General features: G+C 33.3%; 1 protein-coding gene across 6 annotated transcripts in view; it reads right to left on the minus strand.

The window, feature by feature from the left end:
* The window catches only part of Jvl (javelin-like), a 71,297-nt gene that overhangs the window by 8,702 nt on the left and 40,448 nt on the right, over positions 1-22,147 (minus strand). The window lies entirely within an intron of this gene.

Below are 22,147 nucleotides of genomic sequence, written 5' to 3' on the forward strand. Positions count from 1 at the left end.
ACTTAAATGATTAAAGAAAAAAATTGTTGAAGCAAAAAAAAATCATTTTGTATAGTTTCATTGACTTTAATCAAGACGATAAATTCTTTAAGAGTAAAATTATGAATATTATATTTTTTTTAATCAAATAGTTTTTTTTTTTTTTTTTTGAGAGGTATTATTTTTTTTAAGGAAAAATTTATAAAAGTTTAAATAAAGTATAGGTTTATAATCATCAGCAGAAATCTGAGTATTATTTTAAAGAATCATTCAACTATTTCGGTTTATTAGGTTCAAAGGAAACCGAAAAATTATCCGGTAAAATTTTTACCTCTCGCAGGTAGGGAAAAAATAATTAAGAAGAATCAATATTCAGTAGATAAAATTATGAATCGAATATTTATTTATTGAAGTAGTGCTAAAAAAGTATTGACATTTGAAAAAAATTGATCGAGTATTTTTATCTCTTCAAGCTTCAGTAAAAAAAAGTGTCATTTTATAAAAGAGCATGAAGTTTTAAAGTCCACATATTTCTCGCAACACAATAGAGCCGTCAGTTAAATCCAATCTATTGTAAGATTTTCATTGAACAGTAGAAAATAAATTTTTAAAGGGATTTTTGTGGTATATCTGTAACAAAGGTGATTTTTTTATGTTTCTTTCAAAATCTAGAGAATTTATCGATCGACATAAAAATATTTCTCGATTACAATAAATACGAATATTTGACTAATAAATATAAAAATCAGCTTTTAAAAATTTCTTTCAAAATATACTACTATAAAACTTTAAATAAATTGTGAAATTTTAAATAAGCGTTCAACATCTCTTATATTTCCAAGCTGAGTCTGTTATCTAATTTTTCACAACTTGTTCTTTGCTAGAAGAGCAAGTTACTGAACTCGAAGGATCAAAGTCTTCACAATCTTTTTACTTATTTCATTTTTTCCCACGCTGACTTTACTATCCTATCCTTTCGTATCCTTAAAATATTTACCTTTCGAACTAACTTGAAAAACTTTTACTTTTCGAGATACAGAAACTTTTGAACGATATTCAATAATTAATCAACTAAAAGCTTCTATTCTGACTATTGTTTCTAAAGCTTGAATAAAATATTTAATGATTGAAAATAAATTACACTAACACCGAGTTAAATGGTGAAGACAACTCCATAAAAAGCGAACCGGAGTAAAAAAGTATAAATAGTGGAGTGAAATCGTCAACTTTCTTACTATATGTTACAATTTTTATGATTTATTACATCTCCGTTTATGTCATGATAAAACAGAGATATTTATGTAAGTACAGAATAATGCACACTCGGACACAAGCCGTTACTAAATACTTAAAGATCAAACAACCGTGTATACATGATTTGTAATCTTTGATGAGTTATGTAGGCAGAAATAGTTAACTAGCGTAAGTATTCTCAAGAAAAAGCCTCTCGGTAAAGTAGTAAAGGCATTTCATAAGTTTTACTAAACTCTTATCCTCCTAAGATTACTCACAGTGACGAGACTTTTTTATAATTCTTATTATTATTATTTTTAATAATCTATCAACTTTTACAGCTGCGATTACCTCTTACATAATTCGTTGTACACATGAAAGTTTAAATTATGTGCCCACCACTCATTGTGTTAAGTAACTATTTTTTCGCCTCTTCCGTAAAACTAGTCGTCAATAAATAAAATGAAATTCTTTGTTAATAGGCTTTGATAAATTGTTTCTTTCTTTTTTATTGACATAATTAATTATTTAATTATTTAGCCACAGTCACAAGTCACGTGTGTGAGAATAAAAAGCTCGGCAGTTCGGATGGTAAGCATGTTTCGTAAAACAAACTATTTTTGTCCTCTTGTGTGAGCAATTTATTTCAATGAAATTTCCCTGAAAATTTCTTGGGTTGATAGTTTTTAACTTTAAACACTCGTTGGTGTAAAAATGATGAAGGTAATTAGCTCATTTTTGAACTTTTCTGAAGAAATCGCAGGAAAAATGAGTTTACTGAGTTTTATAAAGATCTGTTGAGAATTTTAGGCTCTATTCTGATCCTTATTTTACTTGCCCGCTATTTTTACACTGATAGAAGGATTTCTTAGTATTTAAAAAATATTTTTCAAATACTAAGAAATAATAAAAATATTTAGAAATTTTTTTTAAATACAAAGAAATCTACTTAAATGCTAAAAAATCCCATTTATTATAAAATAATTGAAATTGTAAATTTATTATAAAATTATTAAATCATCTCATTTATTCATTCTGTCCATTTTTGAGCTAGACCAAGATAGTTGTTAAAAAACTGCCACTTAAAAATTTTATAGAGTTCGTATAAGAATTTTCAGCACTGCCTGGCAACATTGTTACCACAGTAATAGTTACTATAATTATAAAAAAATAAGTCTACTGAGATAACCAGTAGTAGAAAAGATGACACATCAAACTGAAAGCAATAATACTAAAACTCTGACAGTCAACTAGCGTAGCGAGAGGATGTGGGCCAGACATTGACTCTATTCACTCTATATAACATAATATATTATACCGATCTGTTGTAACACACATATAAAATATAACGTATAATAGATCTATGTACGCATCTATCTGTCTTCTATGTAATGATAATAAATAACAATAATAACTAAATATATAGGAGCGTATATTTATAAATATAAGGACTGTAACTGTTGCTAAGCAATATATAGATGTGTAACATTATAGTTCTCATAATCTTTCATGATGTTTACTACCACTATACTACTTATGTATATTTATTAATATACTAGTGCACTATCCACTAAATTATGATAGTTAAGTCTAGTAGTTTTCCATTGGTATTTCTTGATGAATATTACGTACATACGTACGTTGATGTACTGTAACTTTTTAAGAGCTAATACTAGTCTACTGCCAATAAACGTCTATACAAGTTAACTCGTTTTAATTATATTGAAGGGAAAGGAAAGTACAGAGAAGCAAAGAGAAAATGAGGATTTTATGCCTTATATATATATATTTTTACTAAATAATTAAATCCATTTAATAATTTCATTATTTTTATAGAAATATCTGGCGCAGAATGAGGCATTTTTTTTTTAACTTTTACAGAAAATAATTTAATTGTGCAAAAAAATATTTGACATTTTTTTTTTTAATATTTTTTTATTGTGAATACTTTAAATTATTATAATAATTCTAGGTGAAATTTTTGTAAGAAAAAATTATGAAATGTCTATGGACAATTTTTATATTATATTTAACTGAATTAACTTTTTTTTTTTATGCTTATAAAAATAACTGTTGCTATAAAATTATTACCCGGGATGTGGAAGTAATTTTTAAAAAATTATTATTACATTGTAGTAGCAGTTTATGAAAGATGTTTAATGTTATAAAAAATTATTGCACGTGAATAAAGAAAGTTAATACTTTTTTTTTTTTTTTTTTCTAGTCATTAGTTACTGTTAGAAGGAAGTGTAATTTTAATTTATGATCGATATGGATTATCAATTTTAATTAATAGATTAAAAAAAAATAGCATGTATTTTGAACAAAATTGCGAAATTTATTAAAAATAATCATTATTGTTATTGTTATTATTTATTATTATTATTATTTGTTTATTTATGTTACTCGGTACTCGGATGGTGTTGTGAAAATAATATACAGAGATAATGAAGCGTACGTGAGGTAGTCTTGCATGACAAAGAGCACGCAATATATCAATTCTGGCCAGAGACCTTGGAAACATATTTTTATGAATGCGACTAGAAGCAAAGGTGGTAATTCTATTAAATTTCTTTGTGTACTTGTGTTTAACAATAAAGGGATACATGAGCACTTTGTTTGCTTTTTTGGTTTTGAAGAAAGGTCTGAATAATTGTCCGGTTTTTGTTGCTAATGACCAGGGACTTTTAAATAAATAAAACATTTACTAGTAGTGTGTAATGTAGTATAATATAATATAACACAACATAATAGTAAATTAGCAAGACAAGCTGAATAGAGGGAACTCTAAACGACGCATAGCGCTAAATTACCGCGTCAAATCGAAAAGAAAGTCGGACGTTAAAGTAATGGATGAAATAAAATACGGGTGTAAAGTCATTCGTACATTTGTAATATTGTTTTCTTGGATATTGTTATTGTTTTTTAATAGCAGTTTAGTCTATCTGGCATAACGCTGAGCTGGTGAGTTGTGGAAAGATAATCACTCAAGTGATAGTGGTGAACTAGATACCTCGATAAATATAATAATCAGTGTAGTACAGGATTACTTGGTATTTTTCTTGTCCTTTTTTTTAGAGATAAGACGGGCTTTTAATTATTTTAGTATTTGATTTCTGCTCATTTTGAGTGAGCTGTTCTTTTATTTGATATTTACTAGCAACCTACAGCTAATATGTGGTTGTTAAGAATTAGAATTGTTATTAAAAAATTTTTGCTTAATAATTTTTAGATATTTTTAATCAAAGGATCTTTAAAAAGTGACGATAAAAAACTTGTAGATCCAATATATTATTCAAAACTCTACTAAAAATTCAAACAAAAAAAATAAACCCCCATTTATTATATAAATACGCTAGAAATAAAATTTTTTTCATTCTTTTAATTATAGAAAATTATTAAAAATTTATTTAGAATAAGTATTAATTAATTAAATTAATCAATTTTTAAAAAGTTAAAAAATCAACAGATTTGAATATTGTATTATTAATCAATCTATAAATCAATGAATTAGTAACATATAAGGATATGGATGCAGCTATTACATGTACAAAATCTTGGTGAATGACTGTTGGTTTATAAATGTCAGTCTAACATAAAATTATTATTCAAAATGTCAAAATAAAAGTAAATTTATTAAACATGAATAATGAAATATACTGAAAGATATTCACTACGTGAATCTGTGAATGAAATTGTAATTATAGAAACACATATAAATTATATAATATATATTTATATTTATATTAAATAATCGACTGCATTAATCACAAGTTATTTGGTACACACTATTTATTAAACAGTCATTGTCAGCCTACACATTTAAACAACAAATTATAATGTTATTCTAAACTTGTAAAGTACCATTATTACGTAATTGGATAAGTTGAATTTTATTTGCATAAATTTTGTTACTATCAATCAATAATCGGTACTAATGTTCGAGTATTTTTGAAAATAATTCTTTCTTTGAATGAAAGTTATTTGGACTTTGGATAAAAAATGAAAAGTAAATTTTTGGAAAAAGATGAAATCAAAGAGACATAAATTAAAAATTATGGAGATCGAACGGGTTTATTTATAGATAAACCTCACTGGCCTTATGAATTCCAGCGACGGGGGTGAGTAAGTACTGTATCAGGATCTACAGCCGTATAGCAACTACACAAGAGTCTGCAGAGATGGAGTCCAGACTAGCAGAGAATCGTGACAAGAAAGTACCTTGAAGATCCTTTCAAAGGCGACTTGATGCTCCGAGCGATCTCGTGCATGGTATTCTTTAATACCCGTCGACTTTTCATTGTTTTTGCCGTCTTATACCTCCTGAGCGACTTGCAATGAGAAAAAAAATGTTAAGCCGAAAGCACCAGCGCAAGTTAACCAAAAAAACCTTGAAAAATCGAGATAAAATGAAATAAAAATCCCGAGTAACGAATGTGAATTGAAGGCACGTATGGACAAGGGGATCGAGTTACAATCCGGTTTTTAATAATATATTCACAATAAATTTTTGATAAATCACCACTTAATCGGTTAAATTACTCTCCATTTCATTTATACATCTATAAATAATTTTATTATAAGTTTTTCGTTCTTACTTTTGAATAACCTTCGTATCAATCCTTTATTCATTTTTATTTATGATACATCTTCATACTTATCTGTGATTATTAATAATACGATCAGATATTTATTATTTCAAGGCTTTTAAGAATAATTTGTCTAACTATACTTTATTATTACCATCAAATTGTTGTTAGAAAGTGAACTTTACTTTGAAAATTCAGTTCAACTTGAAGATGAATCAAAAAAAAATTTTTTTTTAATTATCAGAGCATCTAAATTATAGTTCTGATAACATGATTCATTAATACTGAGTTATAAATTAGTCATAATAAGGTTTTAAAAAATTATTAATAAATCTCATTTTAATTAAAAAAAATAATTAGCGTAAGTAAAAAATGAACCAGCCAAAAAGACAAATGAAGCAGTCTTGTTAGGAATAATAAAGCGGTTACAGGCAATTGTCACCCCAAGGCATTAGTTCGAATTCATTCAGAAGCTCAACTCATACTCATACCTTCTCACTGAGTGGCCCATAAATTTAAATGTCAAAGCCATGGAACGCATATGCACACAATATAAATATAAATACAAATATAAATCTAAATGCGAATAAATATAAACAAGTATCAACAAAACCATTAGCATGTGGTTTTGCAATAAAGATGGTCCTCATCTTTATCCTCACCTCGAACAAGTGAAGTGTAATACTGTTTGTTATATTACTACACCACTACACGGTGAAAGTATTTTTCAACATCAACATACATTTAATTCACTGGCCTGCATAAACATGAGTAGGATCTGTACTAACACCATTCGGCCCTACTTTACCTATTTATATTGTTAAACAATAATGGAAAAGGAATTGAATGAAGTTGAGTTGCGCATCGAAGGTAAAAGATGGAATGATTAATGTAAAAAGCCGGCTTAAGCTCAACTCTGTATCTAATCTGGAGGCGATGAGTCACAACGTTGTCGTGTAAAAATATTGTTGCTGGCTTAGCACTGTGATCATGATCATGATGCCTATCAGTCATCTTGAAGTGTGAGTACACACGTGTGGGTTTACAGGTTACATTACTTTTCTTCATATTTTGTCTACAGTAGTATATGTAGCATAGTATTGTGTACAAAATGGAGAGTTTTAAAACCTATACGAGTAAATCTTAATCTCAAGTAAAGTCTTAAGTCTCGAGTCTCTATTCAGTCGCTTGAGTTTAACTCGGCATTATTACGTTGACGTTTCTGTAGGAGTAATAATGTGCGCGGTACTTCTATGACGTATGAGTGAGATGATATTATGCGAGTAGAGCCGCAATGCATAATCCCGGAGATCTAAACTTAAGACTCACTTGAGTTGAGGATTCTAAGACTCTTATGCACTTTACTTCAAGAGTTGTTATATTTATTTTTAGAAAAAGTCATTGTAATTGTTGTGAGCGGGTGTCATTGCACACAGCGAGTCTATTGGTACTCAGTAAAGCCAACATGCCAGATAAGAGGGTAGGTGATGAACCTTTCCAAGTGTAACCCACGAGTAAAGGTTTACTTTATCTTCTTGCACTTCGAGACTAATCCTGTCCACCTCCACGTCTTTCTTGTGTATCGTCTATTTGTTTATTGAGTTTTGTTTTGCTGTAGAGGTTAAAGTCTATGTCTTAGACACGTAATACTTTAAAGTTATTATGTATTATGCTATAAATTATAAAATTTTGTGATATTTAATGAGAAAATTTTTACTCAAATGGAGATTAAAAAATTGGGCTAGTTTAGGTGAAGAGAGAAATCATTTAAAGAAAATTCAGGATTGAATCCAAGACTTTCTATTTTTTTTTAATGGTAAAAAAGTTTGAGTGAAATAATATTTATTTGAGTCAACAAATACTAAATTACATTTCAGATATTAAATATGATATATTTTAGTGATTTAGTTATATCAAATAAATTATGTACTGCTTCAGAGTTAGTTTATGTTGAATTTATATGATAGATAAATTTTTCAACTCGGCGTTTTTATAAGTAAATAAATTCAAGATATCCAATAAAAAATAAATATAGTCCAATTTTTTAGTAATTCATGGAAAATAAAAATTCTGTGCTCATTCGAAATTTTATTTACATATCAATATCTCATTTAGATACTGATACAAAATCATTTATTCGAACTCCAAAATTTTGTTAGATATTTTATCTTATTATTTTTATGTATAAAAATCTGAATTTTATTTTAAATTCACAGTAAATATAATTTTTTTTCTGGCATGGAAATTATTTGTTTAAATAAAATGATCTACATAGCTTTTTTTTTTTTTTAATGCAAAAATGAAATGAAGATTAAAATTAATTACCAACATAATTACGGAGTGAAATTTGACGAAAGAAATACTTGAAAAATATTTTTCAAAGACAAAATATGTATGAATATTTTAACGATTAATTACCGAGCAAGTTTTACCTAAAAACTTCAATTAACATGCAAATGAATTTTCTTTATTCAAATTCAAGGATCCAAGAGACCGAAGCTATGAACAAGATAAATAAATAAAAGATAACGCTATAAAAATGCAAAACATCAAGTAATCGATGATAGATGAGGCGGATGAATGAGACAGGCGTGGTTTCCGTTTGAGAAAGTGACATACTGACTTGTGACCATCAAGTAAAGATAAAGATTGTTGTTATATTACGTACTAGATAATATGTACGTGAGATTGGCTTTCTCTGTAGCAGCACAGCAAGTGCAGCATAAGTTTTACGCCCTAGACTTTTATTTAGTAGCCAGCTGCAACGTGCTATCAACATCACATATAATACCAGACACCACACACTTAGTACCAGTATAAGTTAAGCAAAGTGAAGTAAAGTAAAGTCCTTATACCATTACAATTACACAGACTGCAGTATGTACTGTGGAGGATGTAGTACAAGCTAGTGGTGAGAGAAGATCACTACACGGGGATACTTGGTACGTTTCAAGGGTATATTGCACAGCCGCCGTCAAGGTCCTTCAGCCTCAGCAACAAGAGTCGATCCTGTACTGGGAACACTCCGTAGGTCTATACAAATAAAGCAAAACTTGGAGTAAAAATAAAAGTACCAAGCTCGAGTATAAGTAAAGTGAGTTAAGTGCAATATAAAGAGAGTGGGCGAGACACTGGATCTATACAAACAAAGGCTCTCTGCTCAAACATTCTCTCTTTACTTTACTTGTAAATTCACCGCTTATGATTATAATTATAGTTATGATGATACACATGTGCACTAATAAGGCATTACGTTGCTTTTTAGTCGTTTTTTAGTCATTAAAGGAGCATGTGAGTAGGCAATCAAGACAGGATTCAAGGAGCCCCAAATCAAGTCCGATGTCTATGGAATTCGACAAAAAGTTCAAATTAAAATTATTTATTTTTCATACTATTATTTTTACTAATCTATCAACTTTTTACAGCTGCGATTACCTCTTACATAATTCGTCATACACGTGAAATTTCAAATTATGTGCCTACCACTCATTGTGTTAAGTAACTATTTTTTTGCCTCTACCGTAAAGCTAGTCATCAATAAATAAAATGAAATCCTTTGTTAATAGGCTTTGATAAATTGTTTCTTTCTTTTTTATTGACATAATTAATTATTTAATTATTTAGCCACAGTCACAAGTCACGTGTGTGAGAATAAAAAGCTCGGCAGTTCGGATGTTAAGCATGTTTCGTAAAACAAACTATTTTTGTCCTCTTGTGTGAGCAATTTATTTCAATGAAATTTCCCTGAAAATTTTTTGGGTTGATAGTTTTTAACTTTAAACACTTGTTGGTGTAAAAATGATGAAGGTAATTAGCTCATCTTTGAACTTTTCTGAAGAAATCGCAGGAAAAATGAGTTTACCGAGTTTCATAAAGATCTGTTGAGAATTTTAGGCTCTATTCTGATCCTTATTTTACTTTCCCGCTATTTCTAGACTCATTTATTCAGTTTGTCCAAAAATTACCACTTAAAAATTTCATAGAGTTCGTATGAGAATTTTCAGAGCTGCCTTGCAACATTACCGCCACAGTATGTTTTTATAAAACATAATTCAATCTTTTCCCAACACAGAATCAGACTGTGACAGGAACTCTTTCATAGAGCAGAACAACTACAACTGTAATTACAGGCTCAGCTTTCAGTGATGTCTGAAATCCCAGAATGTCAAAACTTCGACGGCGTTGTCAGTCATGGATCGTTAGTGTTGCTGATACGATACAATTACCGGTTAGGTTTCAATGACTCACTTTTCTATCTGTCTCGAAGTTTGTTATTATTTTATACTTAATTACAAGTTACAAGTTAACTCACAAAACATAATAAGTCCAAGACTCTGTAATACTTGTAACACCCGATCGACTACTCTTCGACTACTAAGAAACCAACGGGTCTATAACAATACTTTTCAGCAAAAGAAAATTTTTTACAATGTCAATATTTTTATTAACGATAAAACGTCTGGCTTATGATTACGACTCAGCACAGACAATGTAATAATAATGATGGGCGGAAATGAATCCTTTTATGTTCGATTGTATGGGTCATCGATCTCTCATCCGGAATTCAAGGAAGTGCTTGTGATCCGTGACTTTTCTATAATAAATATTGCTTTATTATCGCTGAGTAGTTTTTTTGTCTTATCTTATCAGCTATCTAACATCTGGGGACTTTATTTATTATTTAATTTTATTTTTTTTTTATCCAAATATTTTATTATGCAAGGCGCAAGGTCAAGAGTTTCGAGCTTAGATAGAAAAAAAATGAAATATCATCCGAATTTTCCCAGACGTTTTTTTGCTAGTCGCTATATCGATAAAAATAAAGATGGAAAATAAGAGGATTACTTTACACAGAAGGACGACATAATATTGAGAACTGCGAATAAAGCTAGTCCTTGACTTTACGCTATACTTGACCTTTGAGTGCTTTCCATTTCTAATAAGTTTGTATTACTTTAAATTATACGATCTTTATGTAAATATTCTCCATTTATAATCGGCTTATTTTTCATTAATTTCATTTACATAGCCAGCAAATCGTTTCAAGTAAATTTTTAGTTTAAAATTTAATTAAATTTTAATATAACTGTTCATTACATTTGAAAGAATGATTAGTAATTAGATCTAGAAGTAAAAAAAGCGGTTCATTGTTCTTGAACATATACTTTAGCTTGAAGATTGTAATTTTAGTCCTTTGTTACATTTAATATCAAGCATATTTTTTAATTATAGAATCTGAGAAAAAGATGAGTGAATTGTTGCTAAGAAAAAAAGTTTTTAATGAAAGTATTCTGAGGAAATTTGAATGAAACCATTTAGTTTAATTTTTTTAATTAAAATGAGAAACAAAGAAATTTAATTATGGATTAAAATATTAAAAAAAAAAAAAATCGGTATGAAAATCTAAACAATTATTTGTATTATTCTTCGAAGAAAAAAAACATTAATTGTTAGATAAGATTTTGTAAATAGGAAGGTAAGATAACAATTGTTAAATAAATAACAAATAACGAAGACAATGGCTCCCAAGAAAATAAAACAATAATATAAATTTAAAAGCACGGTGGTTATCTTTTTATAAATAAAATATATATATGTTGTCAATAAAATTAATTTAATGTAAAGGGGTTGTGAGAATTGGGATCACGGCGAGCTGTAACGGGTCCATGGTTGATGATAGGCAGCTGAGACCGTCAGTTTGAGATGACATCTAATATTAAACGTCCTTTTATCGTAACATCTCACTCAGCAAGTAAAATCTTTTGTAGTTTTATTGATCGAGTTAATGCTATCGATTAAATTAAACTACACTGTATCATATTTTATTATGCAAATCCGCATTCCGAAAAGATTAAATTTAGAAATATATCGATAGTGTTTACAGATAACAGAAGATTGGAATATTCAACAGCTCTAGTCGTTTGCCTGAAAAGTGTCTGATAATTTACGATAGAAAGCCGAGCAGCTCGCGGATGAATAATAAATAAATTATTGAAGTCGGTGTTACATTATGTCGAACGATTTTCATCAGTAAATCTCTTCTCGAGTTAACAGCTTGAAATATATTGCGCCTGGAGTTAAGTGTATACGTCACAAATCACAAATGTTTGATGATTCGTTCTCATTTATTCGTGATGCCGATGCTGTGCAAAGTGTGAAAGCTCTAAGAGGATGCACTAGACCGCGTGATAGAAAATCGATTGGAATGGAAAGTCCTCTACGTGTTTCAAATCCAAGTCCTACTTAGATTATTTTTCACTCCTTCGCACCTACCACGAAACCTATTCTCTTTCAATCAATAGTATTGATAATCACGAGTTTTAGTTGGTATAGTTGGTAAAATATTGGGTCATGATTCGATCAGTTGACATGGAAAATAGAACTTTTATTTATAACTGTTTAGTTTTTGATAAGCTTTTTTTTACGATTATTATCATTATTTTTGAATTTAAAATATACAAATAACAAATAAACTTATTTATTCATTTAAAATGATAGAGCTATTTTTTTACCATTTTTGACAAGCAGGCAAAAATTATTGATTAATGTTTTTATTACAATATTTTTAATGGATAATTTATTTTACAACACCTGACAAATATTAAATTAATATGACAATTTTTTGATGAATATAATTGATTTTTATGATTTTTCTAATAAATGGACCAATACAAAAAAAATTCATGTACTGATAAAAACTGAATTTAGTCGAAAACAATAATATTTGAACCAACAACATCTATTTGAAGAATTAGACTATCTACATTAAAAAAAAATTTTTGAATCACAAGTAAAATTTAAATCAATATATAACAATTTCTTAGTTCGAGAATTTTTCAGCTTCATTTAAACGATCTAATTTTTTTAAATATTTTTGGTTCAAGATTCTTTCTCTTAAACCAAATGAATTGTTTTTATCAGTGTGGGAAATGAATAAAAACAGAAAGTATTTTTAATATAAATTGAAACTAAAAGCAGGAACTGGTGTTATAAATAATAAAATAAAATAGTAAGAATAGAACTCATGAGAAAGGAAGTGAACGAAACTGAGAGTTCTCAGATGAAATCCACGACAGGATATCGATAAAGCATTAGCAGAAGTAGGGGGTTTGATAATCGACAAAGGGAGTAGAAAATTCTATCGCGCATAAAAAAGCTTAGGTAAGTATAAGTTAAAGCATATACTTAGAATTCGTGTCTTTTAATTAAATCACGCAACGTGCATTGTCAGGGTTCAAGAGTTAATTACGTATCATGGTGTATGCGGATGCAAACTTTCGTGATAGCTTGGAGCTTGGATACATATGCATTTTGCATGGATGTAGTTACTTGGTATCTACTTCTACATCGATATCTATATATCTATATCTACACTAGTCACAAAAATTAAGGGATATAAAAAAAATTCCAAATTTTTTGGTGATTTTCAGCGAGCTGTAACTCCGAGGAAAATGATCGCACAGAAAAAAAAAAAAAAGCAAATTGTAGCTCCAAGTGTCTAGTTTTTAGATATGACCATGAAAATTTTTTGTCATCGTCAGGTTTGGAGAAATCCTAAGAAAACTACTGAAAAAAATTTTTCGAAATTTTTTTCGTCTTTAAAAAAGGTCTACGGGCTTCAAAAAAATTTTTCGATTGTTTCGTTTAAAAGTTCTTTTAGTAAATTTAATACCCTTTAATTTGACGTAATCAAAAAGCCTGTACGATAATTTGCCGCGGAGTTATCGTCAATCAAAGCAAAAAGTTTTTTTGACTTTGGAAATCAATAACTCTGGAAATAATGACCGTATAGGAAATCGAAGGAGGGTTTTGAAAACTACACAATATTCTCTATAAGAAAACGTAAACCGCTTTTGAAGAAAAAATTTTTTTGAATTGAAAACTCGGACTGAAAAAAGACAAAAATTCGCATAATTAAGGATATTTGGATAACTTGGTATAACTTTGGATAAAATGGATGAACGAAGGATATCGTTGGTAATTTTTAACTTCAAAGTGTCCCCTAAAATCCCTAAGAAATTCAAAGCGCTGCGATTTTTTGTTCATAGTGCCCAGAAGCTTCAAATTCTGTGTTTTCGCAAAAATCACCATTATGAGCAATTTTGTGATTTTTATTCATTTTTCCATTGAAAAAATTTTTTTCAAAATTCTTTATTTTTCGATCAAAGAGATTGAATTTTCAATTTTTTCGAAAATTTTTTCGAAATTTTTTTATCAAAAATTTTTTTAATTTTTTTTTTTTTATCGTCTTCAGAATGCTTCACTATTGTCAAAAAAATTAACTCAATTTTTTCTGTCCGCTACAACTGCCTTAGTTTTAAATCTCATTTTAAAATTCAATAAAAACAAATTGATATACCCCCGCGGAGTTCGGCTTTTCCTCACACAAAACTTGAATTTTACGTTTTCTTTTTAGCCTAAATTCCATACGTGAATTTTATGTAAGCTTTTCTTTGATAAGCACCTTTTGATATGCCTCGTCGACATTTAGCTGCCACAGATGTGGCTCGCATTGTTACCCTCCTTCAAGAGGGCTACAGTCAGGTGGAAGTAGCAGCTTCTATGTGAGTGAGCCAGTCCGTTATCAGTCGGGCCTATGCCCGATTTAACGCGACTCAAAGTTACGATCGTCGTCCGGGTCAAGGTAGACTACGAATCACTACCGAGCGTGATGATCGAGCTATCATTCGAGAAGCTCGTCGAAACCCTACTGCGCATGCCCACACGATCGCTCATCAATTTCGCAATCGTCGACAACGTCCTCCCCAACAACACATATCGGCATCGACGGTTCGAAATCGCTTTCGAGAGCAAGGACTACGCGCTAGACGCGCAAATCGCGTGCCTATGCTCACTCCACGACATCGCCGAGCCCGATTGGCCTATGCTCATGATCATCACCATTGGGGTCGTAGACAGTGGACCAGTGTATTATGGACTGACGAATCTCGATTTTGTCTTCATGGCAGCGATAGACGATCTCTCGTTTGGCGCCGTCGTGGAGAACGAGATCGGGATGGTTTTACGAGACCAGTTACAGCTTTCAATGGTGGATCAGTCATGGTGTGGGCAGGCGTGTCCTTCAATACCAGAACCCCGTTGGTCATCGTTCGTGGGACGTTGACTGCCGATAGGTACGTCGACGAAATTCTGAGCCACACGTCCTGCCTATGCGCACACGCATGGGGGCAAGACGGTTCATTTTGATGCAGGATAATGTTCGTCCTCACACTGCAGTTCGTACGCGAACTTTTCTCCGCGCCAATAACGTAACAACGCTTAATCATCCAGCGATGAGTCCTGATTTGAACCCAATTGAGCATGTTTGGGACATGCTGTAACTGGTCTCGTAAAACCATCCCGATCTCGTTCTCCACGACGGCGCCAAACGAGAGATCGTCTATCGCTGCCATGAAGACAAAATCGAGATTCGTCAGTCCATAATACACTGGTCCACTGTCTACGACCCCAATGGTGATGATCATGAGCATAGGCCAATCGGGCTCGGCGATGTCGTGGAGTGAGCATAGGCACGCGATTTGCGCGTCTAGCGCGTAGTCCTTGCTCTCGAAAGCGATTTCGAACCGTCGATGCCGATATGTGTTGTTGGGGAGGACGTTGTCGACGATTGCGAAATTGATGAGCGATCGTGTGGGCATGCGCAGTAGGGTTTCGACGAGCTTCTCGAATGATAGCTCGATCATCACGCTCGGTAGTGATTCGTAGTCTACCTTGACCCGGACGACGATCGTAACTTTGAGTCGCGTTAAATCGGGCATAGGCCCGACTGATAACGGACTGGCTCACTCCCATAGAAGCTGCTACTTCCACCTGACTGTAGCCCTCTTGAAGGAGGGTAACAATGCGAGCCACATCTGTGGCAGCTAAATGTCGACGAGGCATATCAAAAGGTGCTTATCAAAGAAAAGCTTACATAAAATTCACGTATGGAATTTAGGCTAAAAAGAAAACGTAAAATTCAAGTTTTGTGTGAGGAAAAGCCGAACTCCGCGGGGGTATATCAATTTGTTTTTATTGAATTTTTAAAATGAGATTTAAAACTAAGGCAGTTGTAGCGGACAGAAAAATTGAGTTAATTTTTTTGACAATAGTGAAGCATTCTGAAGACGATAAAAAAAAAAATTAAAAAAATTTTTGATAAAAAAATTTCGAAAAAATTTTCGAAAAAATTGAAAATTCAATCTCTTTGATCGAAAAATAAAGAATTTTGAAAAAAAAATTTTTTCAATGGAAAAATGAATAAAAATCACAAAATTGCTCATAATGGTGATTTTTGCGAAAACACAGAATTTGAAGCTTCTGGGCACTATGAACAAAAAATCGCAGCGCTTTGAATTTCTTAGGGATTTTAGGGGACACTTTGAAGTTAAAAATTACCAACGATATCCTTCGTTCATCCATTTTATCCAAAGTTATACCAAGTTATCCAAATATCCTTAATTATGCGAATTTTTGTCTTTTTTTCAGTCCGAGTTTTCAATTCAAAAAAATTTTTTCTTCAAAAGCGGTTTACGTTTTCTTATAGAGAATATTGTGTAGTTTTCAAAACCCTCCTTCGATTTCCTATACGGTCATTATTTCCAGAGTTATTGATTTCCAAAGTCAAAAAAACTTTTTTGCTTTGATTGACGATAACTCCGCGGCAAATTATCGTACAGGCTTTTGATTACGTCAAATTAAAGGGTATTAAATTTACTAAAAGAACTTTTAAACGAAACAATCGAAAAATTTTTTTGAAGCCCGTAGACCTTTTTTAAGACGAAAAAAAATTTCGAAAAATTTTTTTTCAGTAGTTTTCTTAGGATTTCTCCAGACCTGACGATGACAAAAAATTTTCATGGTCATATCTAAAAACTAGACACTTGGAGCTACAATTTGCTTTTTTTTTTTTTTCTGTGCGATCATTTTCCTCGGAGTTACAGCTCGCTGAAAATCACCAAAAAATTTGGAATTTTTTTTATATCCCTTAATTTTTGTGACTAGTATATCTATATAATAGCAAATCGTGTGTATCAAACAAAGTTGATGTAACGAGGCGCAAAGGGTGGAGCCGTGGGACCTAATTTCGCCGCACCTACCCGTTTTTATTCAGTATCACCGACACCAGCTCCATATTCCACCTCCTTTGAGCAGTGTCTCATCATCAATCCTCATCCCAGGTTGGTATGCTACGTGCTTATTATTCACTCACCGATTAGACCTTTCTTTCGATACACATCAGCATCAAACCCGTTGATTGACTCTCAGATAATTAATAGGCGAGGCTTTCGACCTGATACTTTTACTCTGAGCTTTTGCATGTTGTCATTTTACACTTTCTATTTCGGCGGTTTAAATTTTAAAAAATTTTTTATTGGAATTATTACAAAAAAAAAATTATTATTAGTTTTTAAATTTAAACTTCAATGAATTTAAATATTAAATGCCCAATAAATCGACTATATTTACTTTAAAACACGCGTAAGCATTTACAAACCGACATTTAAAGCCAATAAATTTTAAAAGTCAATATTTTTCTCTATTAACCGACAGACGATCCAACACATAAATTATATTGCCATATTAACTATTAAAAAAACTGTAATCTAGTGCACGCAATACTTATTCACTTTTCAAACTCAAAACACTAACTTTAACTTTTCAATCAATCTTATCTGTCAGTTTATACTTAAAATTGTTTTCCTAAATAATCTAAACCTACAATTTACTCTGAATAATAACCAATAACTGGTAACTGATTGTTAGTAAACTAAACGATGTTCCCAATAATTAATGGCTTCTTTAACTACATACTTTCCAGTCATACATTGTACTTATTTTCTCCTGATCAAATATTGGGGGCATGAATTGGGGGTGAATCAATTTTCTTGGATAAAAATGTATTCTTCTTTAGATATGTGAAAAATAAAATAACAAAATAATTTATTTATGATCTTAATCCATTGAATTTATAAAAAAAAGTTGTATTGAATGGAAAATAAATATTTTAGTATCATTTAAAATTTAACGAGCAAAATTTAACTGAGAAGTAAAATAAAAATAATCGAAAAGAATTAAGATATTTTGCTAAAATTCCTCTCATAAAATAAACACATAAAATAAACGATGGATAAATAAGTAAGATGATAAAATTAGTTGCATAGCTTTAAAAATTCGTTATCCATTTAAAGAAGATTTAATACTGTAGTTATACCCAACTTTGAGTTTAAATAAAAATAATGGCAAATTAGAACAAACAATTCTGTTACGTAATTTTTCTTCTAATTGGCATACCCGATTACGTTTGTAGTGTGTATTGATGTATATGTGAAGTAATGAATACATACATTGATAAATTACTCAATTTCTTTATAAGAGTAACGAGTAAATTACATAAATTACGGATCAAGAGTGACGTGAAGCTCGACATCAATGCGGATAATACGTATTTAAATGCTATTATTTATATTAAAAAGTTAAATAAAATGATAAAAAATATTTCGAGGCTACACAGAACGATTTCTAGGTATCAAGTGTATTATCCTTTCGAGTATCGATTGCGTAAGGAAATTGAGGCCCTGAAATAAAAGTTGAGGCTGTTAAACTGAATTATAAAAAGTTATTGTCCATTGGTTTGCGCAATAAATTAAAAAAGGATTTTAAATATGTAAGAGTTTAATGAGAAAAGAAAAAAAAAAGGAGGGAAAAAATTTACGAGAATAGGACATAATAATAATAATAATAATAATAATAATAATAATAATAATAATAATAATAATAATAATAATAAGCGATGCTTGCTACGTGGCCTCCAAGCGGCGCATCGCGGGAAACGCAGACCATAACATCAGGTCTGTAGGCGAACGACGTAGCCCGTGCAGTGGGCCAACTACCCACTGCATGGAAATAACTGAGTTACCACAAGATACCAACTCAGAAGTGCTCCCCACAACCGGTCCTTTTCGGATGAGGACCATTCATCAGGTGGGAGGAGCACGCCGGACCCGATGAATGATGACGACCCTGGCGCCTTAAGGACTTACTTTAAGTGGACGGAGGAACTGAGAGTCGATCTCTTGGTGTGCTACCAACGTAGCGAGCCGGGGGTGAGCGGCTATATGGCCCGGATGCACACTCTTTGAGTGATATGCATCCGGAGCTAGCGCATTTTACGCCCAAACACCTGCGTAATTATGCCGCTCATCTTCGGCGAAATAGAAGATCGCTTGTGCCGGACAGAAGGCAGTCTAATAGACTTTCCTTTCCGGCGCAACTACACCAAGAGCGACGCCGTTCCTCCTTGGACAACAACAATCCCTTTGTAGGACGGCAAGTAAGTATATCTAAAAAGATAACTTACTCCCAACAACAGCTTGACGCGGTAAACGAAGATCTCCGTGCAAACATCCTGGAGGATTCCACCCTGCTCACTGTGAGCCAGGTTGTGTATGGTGCAGCAGTTTCGGCTTTTCCGAGAGAGAGACAATGTCTCTCGATCGAGGCAAGGTTGAAACAGCGCATCTCACAACTTGGCTTGAAAATTGACATGTCCCGGAAACAGGTCTCCCGCATTCAGTGTGTGATTGAGTACGACACAACTCAAACACCATACACGCCCCGAATTCGGCGCATTGCTGCTGAACTTCGGTGGCGTCATCACACACTGAACAAGAGTACTCTTCATGTCATCAAGGAAGAGTGTCTTAATAAATTGCGGGCTCTAGTGGCTGCTAAAAAGTCATTAGAGAAAAGGCTGAAGCGGTTGGTCGACAACTCGTTGTTTCGATCCAGCCCTTCACGGTTTCTGACACCAAAGACCGATGTTACCGGGAATTATCCAACACCTGAGCGGGTGGAAGCTTTTTGGACTGAGTTGTATGGAGATCAACCAAACGTGAACGCCAACACTCCAGCTCTGCACGACTTCAAAGTATTCTGTCGGGAACACCGTCGACAGAATGCTGATGAAGAGAGCCCTGCAGTCAGTGTGGATGAAGTTCGTTCAGCTCTAAATGGCAGCAAAAATTGGGCTACCCGGGACCAGACGGCATTAATGTCTTTTGGTGGAAGAAGTTTACTTCTACCCACCTCCATCTGGCCCGCATATTTATATCATACATTAGAGCTGACGATCCGATTCCGGACTGGCTTGTAGAAGGGCGAACCGTACTGATACCTAAAAAAAGGTGACTTGTCTGACCCTAAGAATTTCAGGCCTATCACCTGCTTGAATGCGGTTTATAAAATTTTTACAAAAATTTTAAATAACCGTATCTTGCAGCAGATAGAGCCTGTATGGCAACAGATATATGAACAACGTGGCAGTAAAGAGGCCTGTCAGGTTGCAAGGAGAACCTGATAGTGGATCGATGCGTCTTACAAGATGCGATCTACTATCAACGCAACCTGTCAATGGCTTGGATTGACTATCGCAAGGCATTTGACTCAACTCCACATGAGTTGATTTTATATCTACTCAAATGCCTGGGAGTCAATCCCGAAATAGTGGAATGTATTCGGCGTACAATGCAGCTCTGGCGAACGCGATTTCACATTGGAAGTGGAAACGCATTGCACGTAACCGGAGTTGTAGAGTACAAACGAGGGGTCTTCCAAGGCGATTCCTTGAGCCCTCTGCTGTTTTGCATTTCACTGCTGCCTATATCTGTTGTTCTCCGTAAAACTCATGGGTACTCTGTGGGGCCTCCGGGTGATCGAAACTATTCGATTACCCATCTGCTTTACATGGATGATCTGAAGTTGTATAGCGCTGATAAAGATCATCTACAAGCGGCCCTCAACATCGTAGCAGAGTACACACGAGATGTCGGAATGTCTTTTGGGTTGGACAAGTGTGCGGTCGTACATCTGGCGAGGGGTAAGTGCTCTGATACTGGTGATGATGTCGAATTAGTGGATGGGAGCGTCTTAAGCCAATTAGACGCCGGGGAGTTGTATAGATATCTAGGAATGGAAGAGCACCGCATGCATGCGGTCTCTGAAGTCCGAACAACTCTCCAGAGCGAGTATGTTAGGAGACTCCGGAAAATTTGGTCCTCCGAACTTTCCGGCAAAAACAAAGTCTCAGCTACTAACATGCTCGCTGTCCCAGTCTTACTATACTCTTTCGGTGTCCTGAAATGGACCCGAAAGGATTTACGAGATCTCGACATCAAAACCCGTAAGATCATTAATATGAATCGGAGCATGCACCCCAATTCATCAGTCGCCAGATTATACCTCTCCCGGTCCATCGGTGGGAGAGGTTTGCAGAGTTTGGAGCGGCTTCACGACCGTTTGGTCCTGGGTTTAACTCACGAAGTTGTCAATTTCACTGCAGACGAGGATGACTTTCTTATGCAAATTGTACATAAACATGAAAATGCGCATAAGGGGTCATTCTTGTATAAGGCAGCAATATATGCGGCAAGAACCCTTGGTCTTGGAGAAATAAACGCTCTTATGGAACTCCGAAAGGAGGAATTTAAGAGCGTCATCAGGAACGCCGAGGAAAACCTACTCCTTGGCGAACTGATGGACAAGTCCATGCACAGCGTGTTCTTTAAACACGTGCGTGATCATGGCTTGTCCATCCAGCTGACGTTTTCCTTCTTAAAGTCAGCGGGCCTGATGTCCGAGACTGAAGGGTTCATATTTGCCTGCCAAGATGGTGTCATTAACACTCTTGAGTACTGTAGCAAGGTGCTCCAGGTGCAGCTTCCGGACACGTCCTGTAGGAGGTGTAGACAACATCCGGAGACGCTTATGCACCTTTTGTCGGCATGTCCAGTGCTGGCGAGAGGTGCATATATCCAGCGTCACAATGCTGCCCTGAGAGTACTGTACTACTATCTTCGTCATTGCTACGGTATTGACGTGACACCAGTGCTGCCTTATTTGCCAGGAGATATTCCCCAGGTTGTTGAGAATGACAGTTGCAAAATTTATTGGAACATGCCATTTGCAACAACCCGGCGGATAGATCACAACAAACCTGATATTGTGCTCTTCGACAAGGCCACTCGTGACATTTATGTCATTGAGTTCTCGGCCCCGGCTGAATACAACATCTCAGCCAAAGAAGAGCACAAAAGACAAATATATCAGGATCTCCTGTTTGAAATTGGCAAACTTTACCCAGGTTACCGTGTCAAGCTTGTCGTCCTGATTGTTGGCGTCCTAGGAGGGATGAAACAGTCTTTTGTATCCTCACTTGCCAAAGTTCCAGCTTGCTCATCAAAAGCTGAGTTCTTGGCAGTTAGGATGCAGAAGGCTGTTTTACTTGGTTCTCTCCGTCTCTTAAGGGAAATGACTTTGGCCTGCTGTGATCACTAACCGCCTTGTTG

The sequence above is a fragment of the Cotesia typhae genome, unplaced genomic scaffold, assembly GCF_013202065.1.
Source record: "Cotesia typhae breed Kobodo isofemale line unplaced genomic scaffold, CoteBio_Ctyphae contig_48, whole genome shotgun sequence".
NCBI classification, from domain to species: domain Eukaryota; kingdom Metazoa; phylum Arthropoda; class Insecta; order Hymenoptera; family Braconidae; genus Cotesia; species Cotesia typhae.